Here is a 23,919-nt window from a genome sequence, read left to right as displayed (position 1 = left end):
GGCTGTCTCAGCCCTGCGATCGTCTCTGCCTGATTGACAGGCATTTGGCCACTGTTTAGGGGACGCGGTCCAGGCAATGCAGGCGTGCCCGGATCGTTTGGGTGGGGGGGGGGGCATGGCGGCTGTTTGACATCACAAGCAGCCGCTGCGACCCTCACAGTGACGAGTAGCTCCTGCCAGCTGCACTGGCAGGGTGCTACTCTTAAAGTACAAAAGCATCGCCGCTGTACTTTTGGGCCTGACATGCGGGGCGGTCTAGCCCTGTGCTGGGCGTCCCACCGCATGTCTGTGTGACTGATCGTAGATGTGCTAAATTTAGCACATCTACGATCAGGTCTGTATTAGGCCCATAATGCTCTGTGCATGGCTGGTGTTATCTGCATCAGCTCTGGGTAATGGGCAGTGCAGCACCGTGCACTGGAAACTGCAGCTAACATCCTGATTACACAGAGATAAAGACAGATAACAGACAGCTTTCACCTCTCCCTTTAATAAAATACATACAATAATCCACAAATAGGAAACAGTTATCTATACCTATCAGCCACTTTTAGCAATACTCGAAAACTCAGCAGCTGGCATTAAATGGGCATGACACTGACGACATTGACAGTTTACCTATTCTGACAATATGTAAGGGTTGTTCAATGTTAGGGGGGATGGTTATAGTGTATGGTGCAGTATGCACAATATGAAGTCTCTTTAAATGCATTTTCCCTCCCAATGTCCCCCACAGACAGAGTATCCAAATCCCCAATACATATATATATCCAACAGAAGCGCAATACTGGCAGAATCAGACACATGGGAGAAAGAGACAGACAAAGGATGTCAGACAGTAGTAAGAGAGACACAGAGGGAAAAGACAGAGGGCAAAGAGTGACAGAGGGAGGAGATACAGATGGACAGGGAAGAGACAAACAGAAAGAAGGCGCCAGAGGCAGTACTTTTGAGTGGTGGGTCCAAGTGCAAAAATATGCTTTGGGTCCCTCTCCTCCATCCCACTCCAAGTACATAATATGCCACATGGCAGTGGGTGAAAGGAAGAAGGTGACAGACAGTAGGAGATAGGGAGAGGGAAACAGGAAAATGAGAAGAGGGTGACAGGCAGAGGTTGATGTGGAGAGGCAGTGGGTGACAGAGAGAGGGCCAAGGTGATGGGGGAGTTAGAGGGTGACAGGAGAGAGAGCGGGTTATAGGGAGAGGCAGTGGGAGATGGGCAGAAGGTGACAGTTTGTGACAGGAGAGAGGATGCCGGCCAGAGGCAGTGGGTGACAGGAGAGAGGGGGTAATGGGGAGAGGCAGTGGGAGACGGGCAGAGGGTGACGCCAGGGAAAGGCATTGGAGAGGGTGGTAGGCAGTGGGTGATAGGAGAAAGAGCAGCGGCAGTGGGTGACGCTCAAGAGAGGAAGTGTACATTAGATATTCATTATATACATACATACTACTGGGGATACCTGCAGCCTGTGCATGGATACAGAGGGGTTGTGTGTCACCCTGATCTCCGGCATGTGCTATACTACAACACCCAGCATTTTTACTGGCTGCAGCAGAAGGGTGCATGCTGTGTAATATCAGATCCTGTGTTGGTGTAGTGCCGTACCTGTATCTTCCAGACGACAAGTAGATTCGACAACTCTAAAGACTTCCCCGATATGGAAGCCTGTGGTAGAAGGATGAACACCCCAAGAGAGCCCCACAGATAGATAGCAGACAAAAGCACGGTGACGATTTATTGTTGCAGGTTTTCGCGGGTCACCACTATTAATGAGATTGGGTTATTATGAACCAAATATAATGTGTAACAACACTACCTGTATATTAAATTAGCTTGTAACTGCAAGCATAAATCTGTAACGTTTCAATTAAGACACATGAATAACTTTGGTAATCAACTACATTAGCCACAAATAATGCTGTAGTTTCACTTAGCATTTACTGAAACCAAGGTGCAGTATCCGAATGAGCTTGCCTAAACCATGTAATCACTAGCGTGTCCACAAGATGGCGCTAGATTGATATGTTCAGTTTATGCTGGTGACAAAATGTTCCAGCTATATCAATGTCCTACAGGGGATGCTGTAGAGTGAGTTTGCACTGTGCGCAGTATTTTTAATCCAATAGGTGGTGCTGTGGAGCAGCTACTTGTAATGTATAGCACAAGTTTCCAATAGAGGGAGCTGTGGAGCATACACAGTCACTATATAGTAGAGCAGTTTACTTATAATGGTTCATTGGCACAGAAATATTCCATATGGGGAAATCCAAAGGAAAGGGGGTGTACAGGGTCCCAATAGTTTGATGCAGATGCACTAATCAGTCTGATTCTCCCTGATAGTCTTTGGACAGGTTCAGTTATGCTAGGGGTTAAAACTAGTTCTCCCCACAGGACTGGTGTGCTGCCGGGCATACAGCAAGGCAATCCGGCACGGCTTCCAACCAACTCTCTGGGGTCCCGCTGCCCTTGTGCCCAGCATCCAGTGAAACTATACTGACTGTCCCAGTGCAACTGGCTGGGCAGTTTTCCTAGGTGAGCTCTGCCTTAGCTGAGTGCTGACCGGGTATAAATTGTCGGGATTAGAGGGGAGGATGGTACCTGCATCAATTTCCGGCTCCTGCCGGTCGCCTCTCCTGATGACGCTTGCCGCGGCTTCTCTCGTGGGCCGGCCGCCCCTGGTGAGTTTCAGGTTGGCCTCTTTCTCCCTGCATCTGCCCGGCACAAAGGGTTCCGCGCTCCACCACAGCGCGTCTCCACCCGCTGGCCGCTACAGGCGGTATTGTTGGCTGGGTAACTGCGGCGACTCCTCCGGCTCCCCTGTCCCTGGAAGAAGCGGTCTCCATCTTCGCTACGCTCGCACAAGCCGCGTCTCTCCCCTTTGGACACACACGGGACTTCTGTCCTCCTCTCTGTGCCCAGTCTCTCTCAGTGCAGCGTGCCTCCGGACTTCTGCAGCTCTTCTTCCTGCTTCTCCCAACACTCGACTACGGCTGTTTTGTTCATATGTTTGTAAATCCAGTCATAAGGATACAGAGACATGTGAGTTCACTGCTGTGCTGTTTTATTCCATCACCAACTCCAGGCACACTGTACACTGGACCACCCACTTCCCAGCATCCCCCTGGTCCCAGGGACCATCACTGAAGATTCAGGCTTACACATATTAGTAAGGGAGTGTCTACAAATATTAAGCATTCTAATACACTAACATCACATCCTCTTTTCTTTAAAGATAAGCCCTGTACGCTTCAATGCAACAATTAACAACGTCATATTAAGAACATCATCTAACACGTTTCAATAAGTCTCTCAGGTCTGCGTATTTCCCTTTTGGGTCTTTCATACACAGTCTGTGCTTCATTGACCATGTTGGACCTTTCTAGAATGGTTATTTGTTCACCATTATGAGGATCATCATACATGTCAGATGAAGGGTATTCTTCAGTTATGTTGTCTTAATTATGGTTAGGTTGAGATCTTAAATCCACCCGATTTCTTCTTACTTCCGTTCCACCCAAATACCTTTCTCGTGATCTCTGAGACGGACTTGGTCACCCGATTTTAGATCAGATAAGCTTTTTGTTCGCCTGTCATGGAACAGTTTCTGTTTCGCCTGTTGACGTTCCTTACTCAGTCTGACCAACGCTGAGTTATGTGTATTAAGCAGTTCATCATGTATCGGGAGATTTGCTCTAATCCTCCTTACCATCAGCATTTGTGCAGGAGAAAGTCCATTCTGTAAAGGTGTACTGCTGTAGATTAAAAGACTTTTGTAGAAATCTTCTTTACCTTTTTGAGCTTTTTTCATGAGACTCTTTACAGTTTTTACTAAACTTTCCACCAACCCATTTGAGTGTGGATAGTGGGGACTTGACGTAGTATGGACAAATTCCCACTCATCAGCAAATTGTCTAAATTCAGCACTGGAAAACTGAAGACCATTGTCAGTGAACACTTCCATAGGAACACCATGCCTTGCAAAGATTGACTTCATGCAATTGATTACGACTATACTAGTAGTTGTATGTAGTATCTTCACCTCAGGGTAGTTAGTGTAATAATCAGTCACGACAATGTACGTTTTCCCATTACAATCAAACAAATCTGTGCCAACTTTCTGGTACGGTCTCTCTGGCACTGCGTGAGGACTCAGTGGCTCAACTTGTTGTTTTGGTCTATACGCAAGACATAATTCACATGTAGCTGTTGTCTGTGCTATGTCTTGGTTCATTCTTGGCCAATACATAACTTCACGCGCTCTCCGCTTACATTTTTCTTCTCCTAAGTGGCCTTCATGTATCTTGCGCAGCATAGTTTTTCTTAGTCGTGCAGGTATGACAAACCTATTGCCTTTGTAAATAATACCATCGACAACTGTAAGGTCACTGCGGTACATCCAATAATCATGGATAGACAGCGGGCACGCATGTTTTTCTGCTGGCCAACCTTTCAGAATGATATCTTTCAACACTTTCATTGTGTCATCTGTCTCAGTTTCTTTCCTAATCTGTTCTTGTCTTGCAAGAGACACTGGTAGAGAAGCTACGATCAAATTAACATAGGCTTCTATCTCTTCATCCATCAGACTTTTGGAACCATCACTTTTGTCCACAGCACGAGAAAGTGTATCAGCAATGTACATGTAATTGCCAGGACAGTACAGCAAGTGTACATTATATTTCTGTAGTCTGATAAGCATGCGTTGAATTCTCATGGGACAGTCATGTACTATGCTACCAGGCTCAGACTGACACAAATGCTGCGTACAAACCACATCTTATATTTGAATGTATGTGAATTCATTGCTACTATGCTACCAGGCTCAGACTGACACAAATGCTGCGTACAAACCACAGCTTATATTTGAATGTATGTGAATTCATTGCTACTATGCAACTAGGCTCAGACTGACACAAATGCTGCGTAAAAACCACATCTTATATTTGAATGTATGTGAATTCATTGCTACTATGCTACCAGGCTCAGAATGACACAAATGCTGCGTACAAACCACATCGTATATTTGAATGTATGTGAATTCATTGCTACTATGCTACCAGGCTTAGACTGACACAAATGCTGCGTACAAACCACATCGTATATTTGAATGTATGTGAATTCATTGCTACTATGCTACCAGGCTCAGACTGACACAAATGCTGCGTAAAAACCACATCTTATATTTGAATGTATGTGATTTCATTGCTACTATGCTACCAGGCTCAGACTGACACAAATGCTGCGTACAAACCACATCTTATATTTGAATGTATGTGAATTCATTGCTACTATGCAACTAGGCTCAGACTGACACAAATGCTGCGTACAAACCACATCTTATATTTGAATGTATGTGAATTCATTGCTACTATGCTACCAGGCTCAGACTGACACAAATGCTGCGTACAAACCACATCTTATATTTGAATGTATGTGAATTCATTGCTACTATGCTACCAGGCTCAGAATGACACAAATGCTGCGTACAAACCACATCGTATATTTGAATGTATGTGAATTCATTGCTACTATGCTACCAGGCTCAGACTGACACAAATGCTGCGTAAAAACCACATCTTATATTTGAATGTATGTGATTTCATTGCTACTATGCTACCAGGCTCAGACTGACACAAATGCTGCGTACAAACCACATCTTATATTTGAATGTATGTGAATTCATTGCTACTATGCAACTAGGCTCAGACTGACACAAATGCTGCGTACAAACCACATCTTATATTTGAATGTATGTGAATTCATTGCTACTATGCTACCAGGCTCAGACTGACACAAATGCTGCGTACAAACCACATCTTATATTTGAATGTATGTGAATTCATTGCTACTATGCTACCAGGCTCAGAATGACACAAATGCTGCGTACAAACCACATCGTATATTTGAATGTATGTGATTTCATTGCTACTATGCTACCAGGCTCAGACTGACACAAATGCTGCGTACAAACCACATCTTATATTTGAATGTATGTGAAGTTTTTCTTGTAATTTCCTATGTATGTGATTGAATTTATTGTGAATAGCTAGAGTAGTTTTAGTCTGTTGACCCACCCTGTGCAATTTGTTCTATGATCAATTAGCATTTCAATCAGGTGACCAAATGTTCAGAGATTGGCCTGTTCCTAATCAGAGACAGTATTTCCTTAGAGTCAGTTAAGGGGTCAGCTTGCTGGGGGTAGCTTGCTGGAATTTATTAAGTGTGGAATTAATAAGTGTGTTATCCGAACAGTTAAAAAAAACAGTTGAACATACATTGAAAACAACAAGAAAAGGTAACTTACTTTAACAACTTACTCTAACTCCACTTAACTCAAGAAAACACAAACAACCACAGCATGTTCATCAAACTACTGTGTCTAATTTCAATTCATGGAATTCTCACCAAATTTAACACATTCTACACTCACCCTGAAACTCACCCCCAGTGGTGCAAGTAGAAAAAATGTCTTACGGGTACTGTGCGCGCGCGCCGAAGGCGCGCGCGCAAAAAAATGGGTGTGGCCAAATGCCACATGGGGCGTGGCCAATGGAAATGGGGGCGTGATACACATATGGGGGAGGGGCAGATACACGTATGACCCCAATAGTGCCAGATACACGTTGCCCCACAGTGCCAGATATACATTGCCCCACAGTGCCAGATACACATTGCCCCACAGTGACAGATATACATTGCCCCACAGTGCCAGATACACATTGACTAACAGTGCCAGATACACATTGCCCCACAGTGCCAGATACAGAAATGCCCCCAGAGTGCCAGATATACATTACCTCGCAGTGTCAGATACACGTTGCCCCACAGTGCCAGATATACATTGCCCCACAGTGCCAGATACACATTGCCCCACAGTGCCAGATACAGAAATGCCCCCAGAGTGCCAGATATACATTGCCTCGCAGTGTCCGATACACATTGCCCCACAGTGACAGATATACATTGCCCCACAGTGCCAGATACACATTGACTAACAGTGCCAGATACACATTGCCCCACAGTGCCAGATACAGAAATGCCCCCAGAGTGCCAGATATACATTGCCTCGCAGTCTCAGATACACGTTGCCCAACAGTGCCAGATATACATTGCCCCACAGTGCCAGATACACATTGCCCCACAGTGCCAGATACACAAATGCCCCCACTGTGTCAGATATACATTGCCCCCCGTGCCAGATACAGAAATGCCCCTACAGTGCCAGATATGCCCCCAGTGCCAGATATCCCCCAGTGCCAGGTATACATGCCCCCCCAGTGCCAGATATCCCCCAGTGCCAGGTATACATGCCCCCCTGTGCCAGATATCCCCCAGTGCCAGGTATATATGCCCCCCAGTGCCAGATATCCCCCAGTGCCAGGTATATATGCCCCCCAGTGCCAGGTATATATGCCCCCCAGTGCCAGATATCCCCCAGTGCCAGGTATATATGCCTCCCAGTGCCAGATATCCCCCAGTGCCAGGTATATATGCCCCCCAGTGCCAGATATCCCCCAGTGCCAGGTATATATGCCCCCCAGTGCCAGATATCCCCCAGTGCCAGGTATATATGCCCCCCAGTGCCAGGTATATATGCCCCCCAGTGCCAGATATCCCCCAGTGCCAGATATCCCCCAGTGCCAGGTATATATGCCTCCCAGTGCCAGATATCCCCCAGTGCCAGGTATATATGCCCCCCAGTGCCAGATATCCCCCAGTGCCAGGTATATATGCCCCCCAGTGCCAGATATCCCCCAGTGCCAGGTATATATGCCCCCCAGTGCCAGGTATATATGCCCCCCAGTGCCAGATATCCCCCAGTGCCAGGTATATATGCCCCCCAGTGCCAGATATCCCCCAGTGCCAGGTATATATGCCCCCCAGTGCCAGATATCCCCCAGTGCCAGGTATATATGCCCCCCAGTGCCAGGTATATATGCCCCCCAGTGCCAGATATCCCCCAGTGCCAGGTATATATGCCCCCCAGTGCCAGATATCCCCCAGTGCCAGGTATATATGCCCCCCAGTGCCAGATATCCCCCAGTGCCAGATAGAAATGCCCCCCCCAGTGCCAGATATCCCCCAGTGCCAGGTATAACATCCCCCCCCCCCTTCCCTGCTCACCGCTGCCGCTGGCCGCTGCCGTCCTGTGTGAGGGAAGGAGAGCGCAGCCTGTGCCTCTCCTTCCCCTCAGTCTCCGGCGGGTGTCTCACAGTTTAATTCAGCGCCGATCCGTGAGCCAATCAGAGCTCGCGGTGCGAGCTCTGATTGGCTCACGGATCGGCGCTGAATTAAACTATGACAGCCGCCGGAGACTGAGGGGAAGGAGAGGCACAGGCTGCGCTCTCCTTCCCTCACATCAGCGGCGGTGCGAGGAGCGGCGGCCCGTCGGTGTGGGTACGGCGTACCCACGGCTAAATTCTTACGGGTACGCCGTACCCACCCGTACCCGCCCACTTGCACCACTGCTCACCCCTCTGTACACATTACAGCTTCTATTCTCCACTCCCCTCTTCTAAACACTCATGAGATTTATACTTTCCTCTCTGCAAGTACTTTGACAACCGCAATTGGCCACCAGTACAAACACTCGCAAACATCCACCAATATATATCTCACTCTTCTGCTTTTATTAACTGGGGACATATCACCAAATCCAGGCCCCAACCACCTTTCCCTCTCACACTCTGCTATCTCAAAACAACATAGAAATCCATCTAACCTCATAAATATCACGTGTCTCCCATCCCCCTCCAAATCACTAAAATGTGCCTTATTGAATGCACGCTCTGTTTGTAACAAATTAACATCCATCCATGACCTCTTCATATCTCACAACTTTAATCTGCTGGCTATAACAGAAACATGGCTCACACAATCAGACACTGCCTCCCCTGCAGCACTGTCACATGGTGGTTTCCACTTCTCACACACATCTAGTCCTAATAATAGTAAAGGTGGTGGGGTCGGAATCTTACTGTCACAGTTTTTCACATACACTGTTCTACCTCAGGTTCCATCACTCGCATTCACCTCATTTGAAGTTCACTCTATCAGGATTTTCACCCCCTTCTCTCTGCGTGTTGCAGCTATCTATCGCCCTCCTGGGCAACCTAAACAACAATTTCTAGAAGATTTCTCTGCCTGGTTCCCACACTTCTTATCCTCTGACATCTCCACCATCATTATGGGCGATTTCAATATAGCTCTTGACAGTCCACAATCTGTTCATGCATCCAAACTCCTCTCTCTAACCTCCTCTCTTGGCCTAACCCAATGGTCCAACTCCTCTACTCACCATGAGGGCCACTGCCTTGATCTTGTGTTCACCAGGCTCTGCTCAGTTTCCGAATTCACTAACACTCCTTTCCCTCTCTCTGATCACAACCTGATCACCTTCACAACCTCTTTTATTACTTTAAATTCTAGGACACTAAAACCAAGCAAGCCTCCTCTAACCCGCAGAAAATAAGATTTTACTTACCGATAAATCTATTTCTCGGAGTCCGTAGTGGATGCTGGGGTTCCTGAAAGGACCATGGGGAATAGCGGCTCCGCAGGAGACAGGGCACAAAAAGTAAAGCTTTTCCAGATCAGGTGGTGTGCACTGGCCCCTCCCCCTATGACCCTCCTCCAGACTCCAGTTAGGTACTGTGCCCGGACGAGCGTACACAATAAGGGAGGATTTTGAATCCCGGGTAAGACTCATACCAGCCACACCAATCACACCGTACAACTTGTGATCTAAACCCAGTTAACAGTATGATAACAGCGGAGCCTCTGAAAGATGGCTTCCTTCAACAATAACCCGAATTAGTTAACAATAACTATGTACAATTATTGCAGATAATCCGCACTTGGGATGGGCGCCCAGCATCCACTACGGACTCCGAGAAATAGATTTATCGGTAAGTAAAATCTTATTTTCTCTATCGTCCTAGTGGATGCTGGGGTTCCTGAAAGGACCATGGGGATTATACCAAAGCTCCCAAACGGGCGGGAGAGTGCGGATGACTCTGCAGCACCGAATGAGAGAACTCCAGGTCCTCCTTAGCCAGAGTATCAAATTTGTAAAATTTTACAAACGTGTTCTCCCCTGACCACGTAGCTGCTCGGCAAAGTTGTAATGCCGAGACCCCTCGGGCAGCCGCCCAAGATGAGCCCACCTTCCTTGTGGAGTGGGCCTTTACAGATTTAGGCTGTGGCAGGCCTGCCACAGAATGTGCAAGTTGGATTGTGCTACAGATCCAACGAGCAATCGTCTGCTTAGACGCAGGAGCACCCATCTTGTTGGGTGCATACAATATAAACAACGAGTCAGATTTTCTGACTCCAGCTGTCCTTGCAATATATATTTTTAATGCTCTGACAACGTCCAGTAACTTGGAGTCCTCCAAGTCACTTGTAGCCGCAGGCACTACAATAGGCTGGTTCAGATGAAATGCTGACACCACCTTAGGGAGAAAATGCGGACGAGTCCGCAGTTCTGCCCTGTCCGAATGGAAAATCAGATATGGGCTTTTGTAAGATAAAGCTGCCAGTTCTGACACTCTCCTGGCCGAAGCCAGGGCTAGAAGCATGGTCACTTTCCATGTGAGATATTTCAAATCCACCTTCTTTAGTGGTTCAAACCAATGAGATTTTAGAAAGTCCAAAACCACATTGAGATCCCACGGTGCCACTGGAGGCACCACAGGAGGCTGTATATGTAGCACTCCCTTAACAAAGGTCTGGACTTCAGGGACTGAAGCCAATTCTTTTTGAAAGAAAATCGACAGGGCCGAAATTTGAACCTTAATAGATCCCAATTTGAGACCCATAGACAATCCTGATTGCAGGAAATGTAGGAATCGACCCAGTTGAAATTCCTCCGTCGGAGCACTCCGATCTTCGCACCACGCAACATATTTTCGCCAAATTCGGTGATAATGTTGCACGGTTACTTCCTTCCTTGCTTTAATCAAAGTAGGAATGACTTCTTCCGGCATGCCTTTTTCCTTTAGGATCCGGCGTTCAACCGCCATGCCGTCAAACGCAGCCGCGGTAAGTCTTGAAACAGACAGGGACCCTGCTGAAGCAAGTCCCTCCTTAGAGGTAGAGGCCACGGATCTTCCGTGATCATCTCTTGAAGTTCCGGGTACCAAGTCCTTCTTGGCCAATCCGGAACCACTAGTATCGTCCTTACGCCTCTTTGCCGTATAATTCTCAATACTTTTGGTATGAGAGGCAGAGGAGGAAACACATACACCGACTGGTACACCCAAGGCGTTACCAGCGCGTCCACAGCTATTGCCTGCGGATCTCTTGACCTGGCGCAATACCTGTCCAGTTTTTTGTTGAGGCGAGACGCCATCATGTCCACCATTGGTCTTTCCCAACGGGTTACCAGCAAGTGGAAGACTTCTGGATGAAGTCCCCACTCTCCCGGGTGAAGATCGTGTCTGCTGAGGAAGTCTGCTTCCCAGTTGTCCACTCCCGGGATGAACACTGCTGACAGTGCTATCACATGATTCTCTGCCCAGCGAAGAATCCTTGCAGCTTCTGCCATTGCACTCCTGCTTCTTGTGCCGCCCTGTCTGTTCACATGGGCGACTGCCGTGATGTTGTCCGACTGGATCAACACCGGTTTTCCCTGAAGCAGAGGTTCTGCCTGGCTTAGAGCATTGTATATTGCTCTTAGTTCCAGAATGTTTATGTGAAGAGACGTTTCCAGGCTCGTCCATACTCCCTGGAAGTTTCTTCCTTGTGTGACTGCTCCCCAGCCTCTCAGGCTGGCGTCCGTGGTCACCAGGATCCAATCCTGTATGCCGAATCTGCGGCCCTCCAATAGATGAGCACTCTGCAACCACCACAGAAGAGACACCCTTGTCCTTGGAGACAGGGTTATCCGCAGGTGCATCTGAAGATGCGACCCTGACCATTTGTCCAACAGATCCCTTTTGAAAATTCTTGCGTGGAATCTGCCGAATGGAATTGCTTTGTAAGAAGCCACCATTTTTCCCAGGACTCTTGTGCATTGATGTACAGACACCTTTCCTGGTTTTAGGAGGTTCCTGACAAGCTCGGATAACTCCTTGGCTTTTTCCTCCGGGAGAAAAACCTTTTTCTGAACCGTGTCCAGACTCATCCCTAGGAACAGCAGACGAGTTGTCGGCATTAACTGGGATTTTGGAATATTCAGAATCCACCCGTGCTGTTTTAGCACTTCTTGCGACAGTGCTAATCCCATCTCTAGCTGTTCTCTGGACCTTGCCCTTATTAGGAGATCGTCCAAGTATGGGATAATTAATATGCCTTTTCTTTGAAGAAGAATCATCATCTCGGCCATTACCTTTGTAAAGACCCGAGGTGCCGTGGACAATCCGAACGGCAGCATCTGAAACTGATAGTGACAGTTATGTACAACGAACCTGAGGTACCCCTGGTGTGAGGGGTAAATTGGAACGTGGAGATACGCATCCTTGATGTCCAAGGATACCATAAAGTCCCCCTCTTCCAGGTTCGCTATCACTGCTCTGAGTGACTCCATCTTGAACTTGAACTTCTTTATGTACAGGTTCAAGGACTTCAGATTTAGAATAGGCCTTACCGAGCCATCCGGCTTCGGTACCACAAAAAGAGTGGAATAATACCCCTTCCCTTGTTGTAGAAGAGGTACCTTGACTATCACCTGCTGAGAGTACAGCTTGTGAATGGCTTCCAAAACCGTCTCCCTTTCGGAGGGGGACGTTGGTAAAGCAGACTTCAGGAAACGGCGAGGTGGATCTGTCTCTAATTCCAACCTGTACCCCTGAGATATTATCTGCAGGATCCAGGGATCTACCTGCGAGTGAGCCCACTGCGCGCTGTAATTTTTGAGACGACCACCCACCGTCCCCGAGTCCGCTTGAGAAGCCCCAGCGTCATGCTGAGGCTTTTGTAGAAGCCGGGGAAGGCTTCTGTTCCTGGGAAGGAGCTGCCTGTTGCTGTCTCTTCCCTCGACCTCTGCCTCGTGGCAGATATGAATAGCCCTTTGCTCTCTTATTTTTAAAGGAACGAAAGGGCTGCGGTTGAAAAGTCGGTGCCTTTTTCTGTTGGGGAGTGACTTGAGGTAGAAAGGTGGATTTCCCGGCTGTAGCCGTGGCCACCAAATCTGATAGACCGACTCCAAATAACTCCTCCCCTTTATACGGCAAAACTTCCATATGTCGTTTTGAATCCGCATCGCCTGTCCACTGTCGCGTCCATAAAGCTCTTCTGGCCGAAATGGACATAGCACTTACCCGTGATGCCAGTGTGCAGATATCCCTCTGTGCATCACGCATATAAAGAAATGCATCCTTTATTTGTTCTAACGACAGTAAAATATTGTCCCTGTCCAGGGTATCAATATTTTCAATCAGGGACTCTGACCAAACTACCCCAGCACTGCACATCCAGGCAGTCGCTATAGCTGGTCGTAGTATAACACCTGCATGTGTGTATATACTTTTTTGGATATTTTCCATCCTCCTATCTGATGGATCTTTAAGTGCGGCCGTCTCAGGAGAGGGTAACGCCACTTGCTTAGATAAGCGTGTTAGCGCCTTGTCCACCCTAGGAGGTGTTTCCCAGCGCTCCCTAACCTCTGGCGGGAAAGGGTATAATGCCAATAATTTCTTTGAAATTATCAGCTTTTTATCAGGGGCAACCCACGCTTCATTACACACGTCATTTAATTCTTCTGATTCAGGAAAAACTATAGGTAGTTTTTTCACACCCCACATAATACCCTGTTTAGTGGTACCTGTAGTATCAGCTAAATGTAACGCCTCCTTCATTGCCAAAATCATATAACGTGTGGCCCTACTGGAAAATACGGTTGATTCGTCACCGTCACCACTGGAGTCAGTGCCTGTGTCTGGGTCTGTGTCGACCGACTGAGGCAAAGGGCGTTTCACAGCCCCTGACGGTGTTTGAGTCGCCTGGACAGGCACTAATTGATTGTCCGGCCGTCTCATGTCGTCAAACGACTGCTTTAGCGTGTTGACACTATCCCGTAGTTCCATAAATAAAGGCATCCATTCTGGTGTCGACTCCCTAGGGGGTGACATCCTCATATTTGGCAATTGCTCCGCCTCCACACCAATATCGTCCTCATACATGTCGACACACACGTACCGACACACAGCAGACACACAGGGAATGCTCCTAACGAAGACAGGACCCACTAGCCCTTTGGGGAGACAGAGGGAGAGTTTGCCAGCACACACCAAAAGCGCTATATATAACAGGGATAGCCTTATAATAAGTGCTCCCTTATAGCTGCTTTATATATATCAAAATATCGCCATAAATTTGCCCCCCCTCTCTGTTTTACCCTGTTTCTGTAGTGCAGTGCAGGGGAGAGACCTGGGAGCCGCCCTGACCAGCGGAGCTGTGAGAGGAAATGGCGCCGTGTGCTGAGGAGATAGGCCCCGCCCCTTTTCCGGCGGGCTCGTCTCCCGCTATTTAGTGAATCCAGGCAGGGGTTAAATATCTCCATATAGCCTCTGGGGGCTATATGTGAGGTATTTTTAGCCTTTATATAGGTTACATTTGCCTCCCAGGGCGCCCCCCCCCAGCGCCCTGCACCCTCAGTGACTGCGTGTGAAGTGTGCTGAGAGGAAAATGGCGCACAGCTGCAGTGCTGTGCGCTACCTTTAGAAGACTGCAGGAGTCTTCAGCCGCCGATTCTGGACCTCTTCTGACTTCAGCATCTGCAAGGGGGCCGGCGGCGCGGCTCCGGTGACCATCCAGGCTGTACCTGTGATCGTCCCTCTGGAGCTGATGTCCAGTAGCCAAGAAGCCAATCCATCCTGCACGCAGGTGAGTTCACTTCTTCTCCCCTCAGTCCCTCGTTGCAGTGATCCTGTTGCCAGCAGGACTCACTGTAAAATAAAAAACCTAAGCTAAACTTTTTCTAAGCAGCTCTTTAGGAGAGCCACCTAGATTGCACCCTTCTCGGCCGGGCACAAAAATCTAACTGGAGTCTGGAGGAGGGTCATAGGGGGAGGGGCCAGTGCACACCACCTGATCTGGAAAAGCTTTAATTTTTGTGCCCTGTCTCCTGCGGAGCCGCTATTCCCCATGGTCCTTTCAGGAACCCCAGCATCCACTAGGACGATAGAGAAATACTAACAATATACATTTTCAACAACTTTCCACTTCTCTGCAACAACTGCTCTCACCAATCTCTACATTTACTACACCTGACACTGCTGTATCACACCTGCACCAGACCCTAGAGAGTGCCCTTGATGAAGTGGCTCCAGCTACCCATCACACTCCACGTAGGCTTAGATGCCAACCATGGCATTCTAAATCAACAAGACACCTACAAAAACTGTCACGTAAAGTAGAACGTCAGTGGCGGAAATCTCAGAATCCAAGTGACTTTCTCACATATAAGACTACCTACCACTCCTATCGTCAGGCCCTGGACACTGCCAAACAAACATATTTCCAATCTCTCATCTCTTATCATGCCAACAAGCCCAAGCGACTTTTTAATACATTTAAATCACTTTTTTACCCTCCCTCACCTCCCCCACTAGCTACTATCCGTGCACAAGAACTTGCTTCCTACTTCAAGGATAAGATTGATAAAATCCGAGATGAAATGGTATGCTCTAACTCAGCCAGTGACCTGCTCAATTCCCTACCTGAACCCTCTGGCACGTTCTCTTCATTTGATCCCACAAGTGAAGATGAAGTATCAACACTCTTTTCATCCTCCTACTCCACTACCTCTCCTCTTGATCCTATATCCTCACAGGTCAGTAAAACTTTGTCTCCTGTGCTTATCCCAACCTTAACTAAAATCTGTAATCTCTCTCTCTACTGGTATCTTTCCCTCTCTGTTTAAACATGCAGTCATTACTCCAATTCTAAAAAAACACAACTCTGACCCAAACACACTCTCTAACTACCGTCCCATTTCCCAGCTACCCAGTCCCTCCAAGCTACTTGAGAGGCTTGCCTATACTCGCCTTACACACTTTCTTAACTCGCACAACTTATTGGATCCACTTCAGTCAGGCTTTTGTGCCCAACACTCCACAGAGACGGCACTGACCAAAGTAGTGAATGATCTAGTCACTGCTAGATCAAAAGGCCATTACACACTACTTATTCTTCTAGATCTCTCTGCTGCTTTTGACACTGTTGACCACTCTCTTCTCATACAAACACTACAATCCCTAGGTCTTCAGGATACAGCCCTTTCTTGGTTCTCATCCTACCTATCTAATCGTTCTTTCAGTGTTCACTTCTCTGATTCTACCTCCTCTTCTCTACCTCTATCAGTTGGAGTACCGCAAGGCTCAGTCTTAGGTCCTCTGCTTTTCTCAATCTATACCTCCTCTCTTGGTAAACTAATCAGCTCCTTTGGATTTCAGTATCATTTGTATGCTGATGATACTCAAATCTACCTATCCTCCCCAGATTTGTCACCACCAGTATTGGCTCGTGTCACTGGATGCCTGTCTGCCATTTCATCTTGGATGTCATCTCGCCACCTCAAACTCAACATTTCCAAAACCGAATTAATTATTTTCCCACCAGCTAAGAATAGTTACCAACCTGATATCTCTATAACTGTTGACAATGCAACTATCCACCCCACCCCACAAGCTCGTTGCCTAGGTGTCACCCTTGACTCTGAACTGTCCTTTGTTCCACACATTCAATATGTCTCTAAATCATGTTACATGCACCTTAAAAACATATCCAAAATACGCCCTTATCTTACACAAGACACTGCAAAAACTCTAATCCATGCACTCATCATCTCCCGCATTGATTGTTGTAATAGTCTCCTTACTGGTCTTCCCAAACATAGGCTATCACCACTTCAATCCATTTTAAATGCAGCTGCGAGGCTAATCTTCCTCGCCAGACGTTCTTCATCTGCTGATCCGCTCTGTCAGTCCCTCCATTGGTTACCGGTATTCTACCGTGTCAAATATAAAATACTTTTACTTACATACAAGGCTATTAACCAAACTGCACCATCATACATCTCCTCACTCATCTCAAAATATCTCCCTACCAGACCTCTCCACTCTGCACAAGATCTGCATCTCTCATCCACATGTATTACCTGTTTCCACTCAAAATTACAGGACTTTACTCGGGCTTCACCAACTCTGTGGAATGCACTCCCACGCACAATAAGACTCTCCTCTAGTCTCCAAACCTTTAAATGTTCTCTGAAAACTCATCTCTTCAGACAAGCCTACCAAATTTCAGACCCACACACATAACCTTCACAGCTTCCCTATCAAGTTACATCCCCTCTGTACAGTCCACATAAACTCACATTTTGTCTTCCAACATTGCTGGGTGATCATATCATATACAACCCATTAAGAAACCTAGCAACCTGGGGAACCATTATGTGACAAGTAGCATCTATCCTTGTGTATCAATGCCTATTTCCCTATAGATTGTAAGCTTGCGAGCAGGGCCTTCCTACCTCTGTCTGTCTGTCTGTCTGTCTGTCTTTGCCCAGTTTTGTTATATAATTGTTGTTCTAATTGTAAAGCGCAACGGAATATGCTGCGCTATATAAGAAACTGCTAATAAATAAAATAAATAAATGTAATGATTTAGTCATGATAGCTACCAATGGCTTGTGGTCAGTTTCCACTGTAAATGTTTGACCATACACAAACTGATGAAATCGCTCACATGCATATGTGATCGCAAGAAGCTCTTTTTCTATCTGAGCATACCTTGTTTCAGCACTTGTCAGTGCTCTAGATGCATAGATTACTGGTTGCCATGTATCCTCATGTTCTTGTAACAGCACTGAGCCTAGGCCAAATTGCGAAGCATCTGCTGAAATTCTTATTCTTTTTGCAGGATCAAAGAATTTTAGCACTGGTTGCTCTGTAATGATCTGTTTCAAGTTTTGCCAACTTTCTTCTTGTTCATGTGACCACATCCACTCGTTATCTTTGTCCAACAACCATCTAAGAGAGGCTGTTCGTTCAGAGAGTTGAGAAATAAACTTTCCTAAGTAAGTAATCATTCCTAGGAATCTTCTGACGTCGTCTTTGTTGTTAGGATGTTCCATGTTCACTATGGCTGATATTGTCCTTGGGTCTGGTTTTACACCTTGATCCGAGACCACGTCGCCCATAAAGGTAAGTGTATCACGCCAAATTCACATTTGTCCTTGTTTAGCTTTAGATTCACTTTCTTGACAAGTTCCATTACTTGTCTCAATCTAGAATCATGTTCTTCCTTTGTAGATCCCTAGACAATAATGTCATCCATCATTGTTTCAACACCTGGAATATGTTAAAAAATCATGTGTATCTTTTTGTGATATACTTCTAGAGCAGACAATATTCCATATGGTAGTCGAAGAAATCTGTATCTACCTTCTGGTGTATTAAATGTACAAAGCTTTGAGCTGGCCTCATCTAGCTTCATTTGCCAGAATCCTGATGATGCGTCCAATTTACTGAACCATTTTGCTCCCACAAATTGCAACATGATTTAATCTCTGGTTGGTAGTTTGAAATGTTCTTGTTTAATAGCTTTGTTTAAATCTCTGGGGTCTAGACATATTCTGAGTTGTCCATTTTTCTTTTCAACGATTACTAAGGAGCTTACCCATTCAGTAGGCTCATGAACTTTCTGCATCACACCCAAGGCTTCCATACGATTTAACTCTTGTTTCAGTTTTTCTCTCAGCGCAAACGGCACTTTTCTACAGGGGTGTATCACTGAAGAAACTTGCGTGTCTATATTTATTTTATGCTTTCCAGGCAAACAACCTAGACCTTCAAACAAGTCTCTGTATTCTGTAAACATCAATTTGCAGTCATCTTCTACTTGTGATGTCACCATAAAAACTTTCTTTAGCAAGCTTAGTTTCTCACAGGAACTTAATCCTAGAATCGGTTGCACATTTTTATCCACAATCAGTAGAGATGTTTTAAACTGTTGTCCCTTACATTTCATTGTCACTAAGCATGTACCTTTCACAGGAATTTCCTCCCCAGTGTACCCTGTAACTTTCCCTTTGGCTGGATGAATTTTAGGTTTTACTCTAAAAGTCTTACAGTCTTGAAACGATATTAAATTCACCTGCGCGCCAGTATCAAGCTTAAAGGGAATGACAATCTCGTTCACAGTTAAAGGGGCAATCCATACTTTCTTATCTGCACTGCAAAGTTCAATGCAATCCACAAATAATTCCTCTGTTTGTTTAATAGCCTGCACTTTGGTTTCACTTTTCATTTTACAGCATTTGGCAAAGTGATTAAGTCTACCACATTTTATGCAGGTTTTACCATAAGCAGGGCACATTTTAGGATTGTGAGCATCTCCACATCTACTACACATTTCCTTGTTAGACTGTGGCTTAGACTGCTTCATTCTTGAGAATGGAGGTTTGCTTGGCTCTGTTTTCTGCACTACATGTACGTGCTGTACATCAGCTTCCTTGTGTAACTTTTTGGCTTGAAATCTAGTTATTTCTGCAGATCTGCACATAGTCACTGCCTTTTCTAGTGTTAGGTCTTGCTCTCTCAGCAGTCTCTCTCTGAGTCCATTATCAGGTATTCCACAGACAATGCAATTTTTAATCAGTGAGTCCTTTAAATCACTAAACTCACAGGTTTAACTGAGTGATTGCAGCTCTGTAACATACTGATCAAATCCATCTCCAGACTTCTGATCACATGTGAAAAACTTGTATCTTTCATATGTCACATTTTTCCTTGGCACAAAGTAATCTTCAAACTTTTGCATTATAGAAGATAGCACCATATTCTGACCCTCATCAAACTGAAAACTATTATAAATGTCCAGCACATCCTCTCCTATCACATGGAGGAAAATGGATGCCTTAGTTTTGTCAGCCTCTGTATCAGCTCCACATGCAGCAAGATATATATTAAACCTTTGCTTAAATCTTTTCCAGTTTTCAGACAAGTTACCAGACATCAGCATGCCGGTTGGAGGAGCCAGTTTATCCATGGTTACTCACTGTTTGAAGAGAGGAGCACACGGCAGGCTTTTGCAGACACTGAGTATCACAGCCTGACAGACTGCTGCAGGATTATTTCACACTCTAAGAGCACTAGCAGTCCAAGTTAAACTTCTTCTGACACCATGTTTTGTTCATATGTTTGTAAATCCAGTCATAAGGATACAGAGACATGTGAGTTCACTGCTGTGCTGTTTTATTCCATCCACAACTCCAGGCACACTGCACATTGAACCACCCACTTCCCAGCATCCCCCTGGTCCCAGGGACCATCACTGAAGATTCAGGCTTACACATATTACTAAGGGAGTGCCTACAAATATTAAGCATTCTAATACACTAACATCACAACGGCCAATCAGACCACTCCCAGCTTCCTGCTCTGCCAGGGATCATAACCCAGGGTCCTAGTGCTGTACACATTTTCTCCCGGGTGCCATGGTTGCTTAGCAACCAGATGAAAAGGGTTTTAACCCTTACAGTGTCTGGCTGCAGCTGGTGTAAACTAGAAGGGGTACCCCAAGAGTGGGTTATCACAACTATAGTTCAGGTTGTAGCAGCTGTATGGTCTCAGCAATCTCCATGGCAGCAGCAGGAGAGTGGGGTCGTAGTACAGGTTACAGCAGCTGTGTGGATCCTGGTTTCAGAGGGGTCATGTGTCATTCTGATCTGTCATATGATGTACTACAACTCCCAGCATTCTCACTGTCTGCAACAGGAGAGTGGGGGCTGCAGTACAGATTGCAGCAGCTGTGTGGAGATGTAGCATGTGACCAAATATAATATACTTAATGCGCTGCATTACAACTCCCAGCAGTCTCCCTGGATGTAGCAGGAGAGTGCGGGCTGCAGTACAGGTTGCAGGAGCTGTGTGGAGCCTGGATACAGAGGGGTCATCTGGAACCCTGATCTTCTGCATGTCCTATAACAACAGCTCCCGGCATCCACCCTGGCTGCAGCAGCAGAGTAGTGGATGTTGTAGTGGGAGTTGTTGCCACTTTCAGCATTACAGCCAGGAGGGAGCGGAGACTGGGAGAAAGAAGTATCCTAGGCTGCTACGTGATCGGAGATGAGCTCCTCCGATCCCAATAGCCGCAGTTTGGCCCGGCAGAGGGATGTTTGGGACCGGCCAAGCAGGGCCTTCCCCGGTTTCCCTGTGGGCTAAGTCATCCCCGAAAAGGGGCTCTGCCTGGCGCAATGTGTGAAAGGAGGCACTGCGTGGGGTAATGTGTAATATGGGCCTCTGCCTTAAAAGGGGTCTCTACCTGGCATAATGAGTTAAAGGGGGGCTCTTCCTGGCATAATGAGTTAAAAGGGGGCTCTACCTGGCATAATTAATAAAAGGAGGATCTGTCTGGAGTATTGTGTAAAAGGGGTTCACTACGGCTGGCCGGCGGTCGGGCTCCCGGCGACCAGCATCCCGGCGCCGGGAGCCCGACCGCCGGCTTACCGACAGCGTGGCGAGCGCAAATGAGCCCCTTGCGGGCTCGCTGCGCTCGCCACGCTACGGGCACGGTGGCGCGCTACGCGCGCCACACTATTTTATTCTCCCTCTATGGGGGTCGTGGACCCCCGCGAGGGAAAATAAGTGTCGGTATGCCGGTTGTCGGGCTCCCGGCGCCGGTATACTGAGCGCCGGGAGCCCGACCGCCGGCATACAGAAGACCACCCGTGTAAAAGGGGTCTCTGCCTGGAATAATGTGTAAAAGGGGGCTCTACCTGGCATAATGAGTAAAAGGGGGCTCTAACTGGCATAATGCGTAAAAGGGGGCTCTTCCTGGAGTATTGTGTAAAAAGGGGTTCTACCAGGAGTAAAGTGTAAAAGGGGGCTCTACCTGGAGTAATGTGTAAAATGGGCTCTACCGACGTAATGTATATAAGTAGCACTACTGTATGGCGTAATTTGAATAATGGAGACTACTGTACGGTGTAATAAGAATTGGTATTAATGTGTGACGATGCCTCCTTCCCATGAAGCCATGCCCCTATATTTTGGCACACACTGTCCCTGATTTAGTTTTTTGGGGAGGCACAGGGCGCCAAAATATCTAGTTACTTATGGCTCTGTTTGTAAGTCCCTCGGTTGTGATCTAAATGGTCAATTCACACAAGAGAGTGTGGTCAAAATTGACTGGAAATGACTGGAAATTAATGTTAAGGATGTTAATACTGTAAAAACAAAAATAGGTCTAAATTACATTGTTTTATCTGTTTTTATCAATTTTCAAGAAATCCAAAACCAAATCCAAATCCAACCCAAACACTTGAGGGTGTGAAATTGTACAATGCTAATAAAAATATAATTAACAGTAGAAGATGGTAACATGAATATGCAGCTTGTGTTAATATTATTATGTTTTTGACTGTTGTAAAAAGAAAAAAGAGAAATACTGTAGAGTATAGTCATCTAATTAGTTCCCAGCATGATGATCTTGCGCAGTGTATAACAATGTATCTGGCTGCATGCTAGTTTTCTATTACTGCAAACATACTGTAATTCTATTGTGGAAGCCACTTGTACTTTCATGCAGTCATCATTAGTAACACTTTTCTGCTGCTGTTTTCCTTTGTCTATTCATATACTGTTTAACTGTAAACAATGATCATTGTTACAGTCATAAGTATGCTTATCTGTTCAGAGCTCTCTCAAGGCTATTGTAAAATAATACTGAATTACAGGTATAGTCTCATGGGGTAACGTAACAGTACACAGCATAAACAGTTGCCAAAGCTATTATCATTAATATGGTCTTAAAGCTGCATTTCCACCTACTTTAATTGCTGTGCTCTAGGGATGGACGTTGAATTTCCATTTAACAGAACTATCGATAATCCAGTCTGATATTGAGCAGGTTTTTTTAATTTCTTTGGAGGAGTGGTGGTGTTGTTGTACAATATATTGCATGAATCAATTCTGCTATGATATATTTCCCAACTAACCAGAGCCAGCTGCTTTTCCCATCCAAATATGCAGTGCTTAAAATAACCACTTGACTCAAGTTTTCTTCACTTTCTTATCCCAGCCTCTTTCTGACCTCTGAGTCTTAAGCTGGGTACAAACTGGTAACTATATCTGCAGATCAATGGATCTGCAGATATATCTATAGTTGGATGTGTGTGGTGCATACACACTGCCCGATCGGTTGTGACTAACGTCACGGACTGGACGGGTATTTACATGTGGCCACCCAGTTCAGCCGTCAATCACAGCCGGTTACAGCAGGAAGTGTACGGGTGTTGCTGACTGCCTGTACACACACAACAATGTACAAATATATCTGTAGATATATTGATCATCGTGTGTGCTGCAAGGCCAGTGCGATATGTCTGTGAACGACGGTGTTCACAGACATATCGTTAGTATGCACTGGCTGATAGATCAGTGATAAATCGGCTGTTTAATAGATCGCCTGACATATCGGCCAGTGTGTACCCAGCATTAGGCTAGCTCATCGGCTATGTAGTGAGAGACTACTAGAGCTGGCTACTAGAGCTGACTACTAGATCTAGCTACTAGAGCTAATTACTAGAGCTGACTACTAGGGCTAGCTACTAGAGCTAAATACTAGAGCTGACTACTAGATCTAGCTACTAGAGCTAATTACTAGAGCTGACTACTAGGACTAGCTACTAGAGCTAATTACTAGAGCTGACTACTAGGACAAGCTACTAGAGCTAAATACTAGAGCTGACTACTAGATCTACAGTAGCTACTAGAGCTGACTACTAGATCTAGCTACTAGAGCTAATTACTAGAGCTGACTACTAGATCTAGCTACTAGAGCTAATTACTAGAGATGGCTACCAGAGATGATTACTAGAGATAACTACTAGAGGTGGCTTTACAGGGTAAGCAAAAGAAAGCTATCTGGTTAGGATAACCTTGCTAATTTTTCCTCACAGCCCAAAAAGGTGT

The 23,919-nt window shown here is 46.1% G+C and overlaps 1 protein-coding gene and 1 long non-coding RNA gene across 3 annotated transcripts in view; one reads left to right on the top strand and one right to left on the bottom strand.

Annotated features, from left to right (window-relative positions):
- LOC134949001 (uncharacterized) overlaps positions 1-22,930 on the bottom strand; it is a 175,760-nt gene extending 152,830 nt beyond the window's left edge. For both annotated transcript variants that reach the window (XR_010183081.1, XR_010183080.1), the window contains exon 1: positions 22,777-22,930. This is a non-coding gene — a long non-coding RNA (uncharacterized LOC134949001). The remainder of the gene's footprint in view (positions 1-22,776) is intronic.
- TRPC5 (transient receptor potential cation channel subfamily C member 5) overlaps positions 1-23,919 on the top strand; it is an 829,680-nt gene that overhangs the window by 71,039 nt on the left and 734,722 nt on the right. The gene's annotated exons all lie outside the window — the stretch shown is intronic.

This window comes from Pseudophryne corroboree, chromosome 8 (assembly GCF_028390025.1).
Source record: "Pseudophryne corroboree isolate aPseCor3 chromosome 8, aPseCor3.hap2, whole genome shotgun sequence".
Classification (NCBI taxonomy): Eukaryota; Metazoa; Chordata; class Amphibia; order Anura; family Myobatrachidae; genus Pseudophryne; species Pseudophryne corroboree.
Note: the sequence above shows the minus strand (reverse complement) of the source record. Positions and strands in the feature narration are given on the sequence as shown.